At 40.6% G+C, this 9,140-nt stretch overlaps 1 long non-coding RNA gene across 4 annotated transcripts; it reads right to left on the bottom strand.

Annotated features, from left to right (window-relative positions):
* Positions 1 to 5,502: 5,502 nt before the first annotated feature.
* Positions 5,503 to 7,692, bottom strand: LOC111260538 (uncharacterized). 4 transcript variants are annotated; one of them, XR_015311106.1, is made up of 4 exons: positions 7,603 to 7,692; positions 6,524 to 7,392; positions 6,098 to 6,254; positions 5,503 to 5,655 (listed from the first exon to the last, which is right to left on the bottom strand). It is a non-coding gene; the product is annotated as an uncharacterized LOC111260538 (long non-coding RNA). The 4 variants fall into 4 exon arrangements; XR_015311105.1 differs by having other exon boundaries at positions 5,503 to 6,254; positions 6,524 to 6,977; positions 7,213 to 7,392; XR_002680397.2 differs by having other exon boundaries at positions 5,503 to 6,254; positions 6,524 to 6,951; positions 7,213 to 7,392.
* Between the last annotated feature and the right edge of the window lie 1,448 nt (positions 7,693 to 9,140).

The raw sequence follows: 9,140 nt of genomic DNA, 5'->3' as shown, positions 1-9,140 counted from the left end.
ACCCGCAGTTCTACGCTCACTACCCGCGGAGACCTATTTACTACGTTTATGCTAAAAGAGGGCGACCCAATCAGAAGCGTAGCTCCGCAGCAAATAAATCCACCGAGGACACTGACACGAAAGCTATGTCAATAGGTAGCAATAATGACTAGCCGGCGAACATGGCTAAGCTGTTTAAAAGCAGCTCTCGCGAAAACTATCGAGAAAACAGTCATGCACCTATTAAAAACAATTCACAAGAGATCATCAGCAGCTTAAAGACAAGCTTTTTCCTAAAGCACTGAATCTGTCTCATTTTGCATGGCTTGAATTTCGTTTCTCTAGCTTACCAAAGCCTCTGTTGCCAAAAGCATATTCTACATGAAACGTGCACTTCTATACGTGTAACATTAGCGTACACGTGTGTATGTGTGTGTATATATATATATATATATATATATACACGTGTATATATATATAGAGTGGGCGGATTAGCTAATTAGAACTGCAAGGGAAAGCAGATGGATATGTACGACCATTTTTTCAGACCATCGGCATTCAAGCAAACGCAGGATCTTGTACAAAATTCATTCATTCATTCGTTCGCTCATTCTATCTATATGATATATGCCACTAATCATAATTGGCATAAAATTGCAAAAAGTACAAGTGACAACCGAAAGCCCGGTTATTTTCAGTTTACAATAAAGGAAAACATTTGGCGGCATTCCATCATTTCTAGAACACAAATTATACGAAGCAAATGTTTTTTGGGTAATAGGTTATTAAGCTAACACCTGTTCCGATAGTGTCTTCCCCGCAAGCTAAACCCACATTTCCATGAATGGGCCATAGGAGCTTCGTATACTGAATGCTCCGCGTACGCGTAACAGAAATTTAGTAGATTGGTCGCAAACAAACGCTGTTGTTGTACTGAGTGCGACAGGCGCTGATGCGTTTATTTTTAGTGTCAGACTCCGATATATCATTCGAGTGTTGAAATCGTTAGACCGACCTGCGCGACACAGCAGTCTGGAGTCCACGTAAGATACATCTACCAGATGGCCACGTCATCCGTGCCCCGTTCCGTATATCGAGAAAGGTTACCAGAGGAGTGAGTAAACATTACCCATCGGCCTATGGGCAAAGTTCTTTTACGGCGTTCGGTGCGGATGACCGAAAACATCGGAATGACTGAGAGCTTTGTTCTATTGACGAGTTGTGTAGTATATGTCGAGGGCCGAGCTTGAGGTAGCTACCTCTAGTTACGTTAAATCGTAATCGCCTAGGTCGAATGAACAACAATTTTCCTCAATTCTCCGCCGGAAGCATCTACGCAACGTCAGAATTGGCGCACAATAACGTCGAAAATAATTTATTAGTAACTTATTTCAGAAACAACGCAGGGTCAGAGCACGATTCGTCCTTGCGGGATAGGACAATTATAGCTAGTCACTTGATATTACACAAGCGTTACCAGCGGCACTGACCGTCCCGTCCCCTTGGGTGGTACGCGACTAAGTAAAAGTTTGCAAAGATAAAGTGTTCGAAACCATTGACCTGCTGTCATCCCGATCGTTTTAATGTTATTTCAAATTTTTCATCGCATATCTTACATTTTTATGTTGCCACTTTGTTTTTTCTGGAAATTCTGGAACAGATAGTGGAGCTGAAAGAACGATGTGGCCGAATCAGAATAGGTACTTTATAACGAACGTTAACTATTGTTGAGAAGATTAAGTTCTGGCCGATTGCTGTGAAGACATCCTCGTAGAATTAGAATTTCAACTATCACGATTCACTGAAAAGTGAAGATATTGCTGATGTGATACTTAATCTAACAAGTTGGGAACTTACCATCCTGAAATGATCGTGGGTTAATAGTTTCTAAGCTATTACAACTAGAACGAGCCCGCTGCAAGATAATCGTTTTACGGCACATTGAGGAGCCGACTATTCTGTGTAACAGTAATTGAATAGTATGCCTATGACGAGCGCCATCGTGCTTAGACAAACATATTGTACGTTGCGTATATATACAATACGTTTACGTTGACGCTAAGCAATTAGATGCGGGTACGTGCTTAAAATGATTACGTTCCTCAATTCACGATGACACAGCGTCCTTCAGAAGCTTTCAGAGTGTTGTTTGCGTATTGGATTTGCTGGTTTGGGCGAACAATGACAGCACCTTCGACCGTCGAGTTAGCGGACCCCGAAAACATTCCTATTCCACCGATATTCCGTTTCGTTGGTGACCAAGTTCGCTGTGCCTCGTCCGTGTGTCTTGTCAGACATGAAGCGACATGCCACACTAAAGGCCAATCGAATTCTGGCAGGATCGTGGCGCGTTGTGAATCAAAGTATGTACCAAAAGGGTATTCTTTCGATCGCATGGATATTCAATGCAAGGGAAATGATACTCATATCATAGTTGATTCATGCTATTTTGAGTATACGTTAGTTCAAAAAGGACCTTCGCAACCCGTGCCTCCTCGTCCGAGGCCGAACGACCGCCGCCAAGACGATAGTACAATTATGATCATAGTAACGGTGTTTACGATAGGACTACTTGTCTTGGTTTTCATAGCCTGCGTTGCCTCTTGGATTCCGAACGCCCGACCGCCAATTGCACCTGCAGTTCCCATATACTCTGCTGGTAGTCCACGCTATTACGGATCTTCTTGTCATAGATATGAATACCCCCAGCCTTACTATCACTACGAAAGTCCCCATAGTCGAGTGGGCGACGTAGCAGCGGGTGCGGCCGTTGGTGGACTCGGGGGTTTGGCGCTCGGGTACGCTTTGGCAAATGGTAGGCGCTCAACTCGATGCCAGGATCGACACGAAGAGAGATCACCATCACCGCCGTCGGACCACGAGCCTCCGTTTCACAGAGACAGCGGCTTCGCTGACATTCATATCACCTAGTAATAATGAGTCGAGCTTAGTTTTATGCTTAATTGGACATTATTTTGCTAGGGTTAGTTATTTGCAACCCTGTGAGGGGCTATGCGATCGAAAAAGTTGTCCTCGAGTGTCGTCAGCACGGTGCGCCGAGATGTCGCGTGGTAGATTTGTGGATCACAGCGGTGGCTGAATGGTGACTGAAAGTTGTATATTTATTCTAAGAAAAGTATTGAAAGAAATGTTATTGTCGGCTGTATATAGGACTATATTTACCATAATAGTAACGTTTGTGTTGTGGCTGCGGGGTAGTTGTATGAACGGTCAAATCTATTCGTTTAGTAACTTATTTCGTATGCTTCTTCTGGATACTGTAGAATCGGACATTCATTAGCGGCTCCTATTATGTAAGTACTAGTTGGGCTTCGAAATGAACGATTTTAGATGTACATCACATCAACGGGATCCGTTCATTTCCTGACTATTGCTGGAACTTGTTGTTATGCTCTATTATAGGTCGCGCATGGATACAATGTTTTCCAGTCACGCGTTTATCGTCCACATTCATGTTTAAGCTACTGCTTTACACCAGAATATATAATGTAATAGCGTTGTTTCGCACTTATCAGATTGTTGGGGTAACCTCCTTACCGAGCTTGTGTCGCGAAGTGCGGGAAACGATAGAATTTTGCAGAAATGTAGGTTATTCAAGCTCTAAATACAGGCGTGTTTATAAAACTGTAGCTATATTAAAAAAAAAAAAAAAAAAAAACAGGTAATTGCTTGTTTGAGTTTGATAAATAATGGCTAGTTCCCGGATAGCTATACGGGTTCGGTAGTATTAAATTCGTCATGTAGCAATGGAATCTTTATCGTCGTATTTACCGTTACAAGCTGACAATTAAGCAGTTTATTACGACAATATTTTCCACTGTTTTTAGTAAAAACTATTTTGTTTATGAAAATATTTCGTTATAGTTGATGCTGCCGACGTCACGAGATTTTAAACCGCGTTAAATCGACTCATAACAGTACGGATCTAACGCCTTAGAAGGTGACCCTTGGAGGAAACTAGCAAAACGGCAAGTTCTCTAAGTGTTTCGAAATGGAAGATATCTTCACGCGGTCAATAAAGGCATCACGTTAATTACTTTAGATTTGCAGTTATATAAATGCTTGTAACGTTGATATCGACATGCTCAGAGGTACGTCTGCTAAGGCGATTATTTAATAGGAATCTTCAACATTTATATTCACTGCTGTTTCGTGTTCCGTTCAGAGTGTTCAGGCTCAAAAACGACTACATTTGCGTAATTAAAAATCACGATTTTCTAGCCGTGGTTAGCTGATAGTAAGTTCATTCTCTAATTTGTCTAGTGATTCCAACGGTAGGTATCAAGAAATCCCATTGACGTACAGCAGGTATTTTGCAACAGTGTTCATACAGGCCTGCCGTGTTCAATGTTACACTAACGGGTAGTATCTTGAAGCTATAGTAGCCTGAAGCATGCTTTTCCACGTGATATTCCCTTTATTAGCCATCTGTTTAGTATCCTGTTTTCATATAAACTATATAAATGAAGTACACACTCAGTTGATTTGGCCAAGAATACCCTCAAGGGAATAATTTGCTTTAATATTCAAAGGTTGTAATGCACTGTCCAAAAGCCGGCTCGACTTCCATGTTTTAAGAGATCGTATTCAGGCCCGATACTCGATCTATCCTTACTTAGACTCTTCTTTCCACGCGTGTACTATGCGATCTGTGGGTAACCATGTTCACATATCGAGGTACAGTTCATATGGACGTTAGCCCTCGAATATATCGGACAGAGCATGAATCAGACAACAGGCCGCCCTACAAATTCGTGGTCACACATTAATTGCTTCCATGAGTTATATCGAAGCTGTAGAAAAGCTATATTCTACCATCCATAAGATTAACAACTGGGAAGGTTCTTTCCCATTTGAAGGTTCAACAGAGAAACGAAGGTACTGTAAAGGCGCTAGCGGAGCATCGCTTCGCGTCATTTTTTTACATTGACCCTCAGCTAAATACAATACAATGGCAAGCAGCGACACACGGCAGGGTATGGCACCAAAAATGGGTAAAGTTTCGACGGGCTATTTATTGCAAAAGGTAAGCTCTTTCAGGTGCTGAACAAAGGCCAGTTCTTTATATAAAATAATCTAATGACATTTAAGCGACGATTAACTGTTACCCAATCTCTACGCGCTGGAGAAACCCCACCGCGATTATACATTATACTCCACAGTCATCGACAGTATATTTGCATCACAAACTAATTTGCCGCTGCAGAGGTTGGTTCTAGCACAGCACAATGGATGATCCGCAACACCCAAAAAAAATATTACGGACCCCAAACTTAATCGTTACGATCCGAAGGTGCATTTCCAATGATTCTTCCATTTCAGCCCGAGCATCAGTGAAGAAATTCAATGTGGGCGAGCGTTAAAGCGTTACGTTACGCTATTCACAAAGGTCTTACGTGCACGTCGTATCAAAAATCAGGATAACACTATCGAAAGGAGAAAAAAATAGCTATTGAGAACAGAGCAGTGTGTCGTCTTAAATTTTTATTTGACAACATTTTTTCACTTTTAGCGTATAATTAACTGGAAAAATGATCGCTAGCTTACTCACGACGCAGGACATGTGCCTATGACAGGTAGACATACATTTTCGGCCGAAGTTTATGTCCTCAGTGCGGCGTTTCATAAAGGAGATGTTAAACCATCATACTTTTTCTAGAAACACAAACACATCGTTAGAGAAGTTTATCTGTAGGTTCTAGAAATCGCTGTGTAACTGTGGATTTACCAGTAGTTTAACAGTAGTTCGTCGTCGAAAAACAAAATTGGATTGAAAATTGTGACATCGGCAAGCTGCTACAGTCATGTTGATTCGGACCGCTGCCGTTGTCCTATAATTTCACAGTGACTTTACGTCATAACATCTATTCTACGACAACCTATGTACAGAGGAATGAATGAATCTGAGGAACGACGGAAAGGCCCTTTTCAAACTACCTTTCGTAGTCAAATGCTGGTTTGTGCGCATAAAAGCGCCTTAGGCTATAGATACACGCTAAGCACGATCTTTGTATGTGATCCTTGAACGCAAAATCACTGTGTTCTTATAACTAGCTATTGAAAATCTAACTTATCTACATTAGAGAACTTAACCCACCAACGTGTGGAACAATTTCGTATCTAACGAACTGCGCAGCAAGCGAAACTTGGCCGTAATCAGTGACAGTAATATCAACGACTTGACAACCTCAAGCCGTTGAGCGGCTTGGGCAATAGCAGAGCCTCGAATGGAAAAATGTAGGTTTGTCTGGAAGCTACAGAAAATTAACTTGTATTATCACCTATCGCAACTGTGATCCAGATCTTTTTATACAGAAAATAGCAGCCGTTTTCGAAACTCGTTAAGCAAAAATCGTTCTTTTTTAAATTACGTATTAATATTTTATAATAATTATTATTATTCTTTTAATATTAAAAATTCAATAATTTTTTAGTCGGCAAACACCGATTATTCATTTCATAAAGGTAAAACGAATCTTCAATATATTGTTATTTAAAAATTATCATCGGTCGCTTTTCTTACGGATAACATTTTGGAGAAATGTGTTGTATTGTTCTTCAATAGTCGGGATTCGCCCGCTAGCAGAAGCATGTTCTGCGGCTCGATGCGATAACCCATCCCGAATGGAAACACTGCTGCGAGCGAGCTCGACATCTTTACGTTTTCCAGCATTTCATGCAATGGCAACACGCTCGCTTGCTAATTTTGAACGCTAATTTCATTTTCCACTAAATGGCGTGTATATTTGGGAACCGACATCTACTCTACTGACGTGTCGTTGATCGGTGAATTTTCTGGCTCGGCGACTTAGGATATCTCTTGCAACTGGTGCCATTTGAGCCATACAAGGCCACTGCTGGGTTTGTAGCTTTGAGCTTCGCTAGGCATAAATGCAAGCATGCTAGTAGATCAACCTGAGGCCTTATACGGCTGACACCCCGCAAGGCAACCTGAAAGATGATCGGAGCCAAAACAACTGGTCGGCGACAATCGTGTTAGCATAGGCTCATTTTACGAAACCGCCTACGATTATCACTCATTTATATGATTATATTTTTATGTGTACATAACAAGCCTTCCAACGGTCGATCGGTTCGATATTTTTTTTTTGTTTTTTTTTATTAATGACATTTTCGTATGGCAGAATATGATCGATTCCGTTGTGCCGCTTGGGTAATCATGTGCTAACATCACTTAGACTCTGTACTAACCTTAAAATTTAGTCAGAAATTAGAAGGTCTACCTTCTTCTTTATAAATACTCTAGCAGATATGTCACAAAGGCAGCGGTTGCCCTCGGGTTAGCTCGAACAGGTGGCATCTGATCAGTGATCCCAAGAACCGCTGGTCTGAGGTTTGCATAGGTTATACGGCTTGAAAGATGCCCACTGGCTGCGAAAGCAGAAAATTCAGGACTAAAAAAATGCAGGGATTATTGATACTGATATTATTGATTATTGAGATAAAAAAAAGTAATGAACATATAATAGCTAGATAAAAAAGCTCAAAGTCATATGAGTAGAGCTCTTTGCCTTACAAAGACAGCAACTACATGGACTAAATACAGGATACATATCGTTTTAATATCCAGTGGCTACTCACAACACGATGCCCTTTTCTCTGGTCAGAATTACACTGACCGGCGCTCTTGGCCAGACGGCTGTTTTTACTTGAGGCAATTAACGCGCTCTAACAAACAAACAAACAAACAACTATTATTGGTTAGTGTCGAAAGTGTCTGCTGTTACCTATCGCATAGAAGCAGTTTTTTTGCGTTATGTGTTATTATACGAAACGTAACATGTCGGGCGTCACGCTTGGCACTGTTTCCATCGAGTAACAGCAACGTGCGTTGTCTTCGTCAAAGTGCGACATATCGACACTAATCATTAAGATATTACTACTGCAATGATGCTATTGTTAGGTTTGCTTTTTACGAAGCCGTCGACTTCGTTTATAATGCCTCAATGCTTCTAGCACAGTGAGGTGCCGGTGAAATTTTGGCGACTTCACGTGGCTAGCCAATCTTAGGGTAAACCGTAAGTGACAGTGACTAAATGAAATTTTGACAGTTCGGTAGTCGAAGGATGGATCCGGTGGCAAAGGTCAAAGCCTGCATTTCTGAGACGGCTGCGATTGCACGGGCGATTCTTTGTTACTTTCAAGCAGTTATTTCAAGTGAAAATACGGAAATAAAGAAAAACAATATCTCGCGCGAAGAAGTCTAATTAACCAACGAAAGAACGCTATCTTCAACAGTAGATTGAACAATTTAATGGTCTATTTTTCTTTATTCTCTGATTCGGAAAAAGCTTATACTTCGTATTGTTAGGCTTCTACTTTTTATTGTCATTACGGCACCGCCATTTCCAGATGTCTTTATAGTAAAACCTTTGCTATGGCTGTATTCGCAAACTCCAATAATAACAATTACTTGAAATTCTTTTTTTTCAGTTATAAACCTTATTCACGTGCCAAATATTAAAAAAACAATAATTTCTGTCATGAATTTTTTTTATCTCAAATAATAATAAGAATGCCCTTTAATAGTTTTCATTTCCATAGCGACGTTTCCTGCGACTTTTGATTTGGCATGAGAAAATCTAGTTGTCCTGGACTATCATGGTAAAAATAGAAGGAAACAGTTTCGGTTGAGCTTGAAAAATGCTTTGTTCTTAGTAATACGTATCATGTGGTGTGTGTGTGTGTGTGTGTTAATGCATTGAAAATTATAGGATCTATGTGAGATGGGTTTCGGTCGGAAGGATATAGGACGTCGGCTTTTCGATAACTGATGTTTCCAAGCTTTTCTCTAAGTCTCACAGTCTGAATAAGTCATCATCCTGGCGATTGACATACTGCTTATATTTGTTCACGTATACGTACAGGGCACATACAGGTGTACAAATCTATTTATTTCTTTTGCAGACGTGCAAGTTCACGTTGCAAGTTTCTATTGACTGTTTCACTCAAACAGTGCAGAAACAAACATCATACCATTCGACCATGTCATCCTATCTAAAGCATAGATTAACTTGACGACAATACTGTAGTTTGAAACATACGGCCTGACCTGGTATATATTTTATATCTGCTGTGTACCTGTATATGTTTGCTCAGTATCAAGGAATGATATCATC

The sequence above is a fragment of the Varroa jacobsoni genome, unplaced genomic scaffold (genome assembly GCF_002532875.2).
Source record: "Varroa jacobsoni isolate VJ856 unplaced genomic scaffold, vjacob_1.0 scaffold_44, whole genome shotgun sequence".
In the NCBI taxonomy this organism is placed as follows: domain Eukaryota; kingdom Metazoa; phylum Arthropoda; class Arachnida; order Mesostigmata; family Varroidae; genus Varroa; species Varroa jacobsoni.
This window is presented reverse-complemented; position numbering and strand designations above follow the sequence as displayed.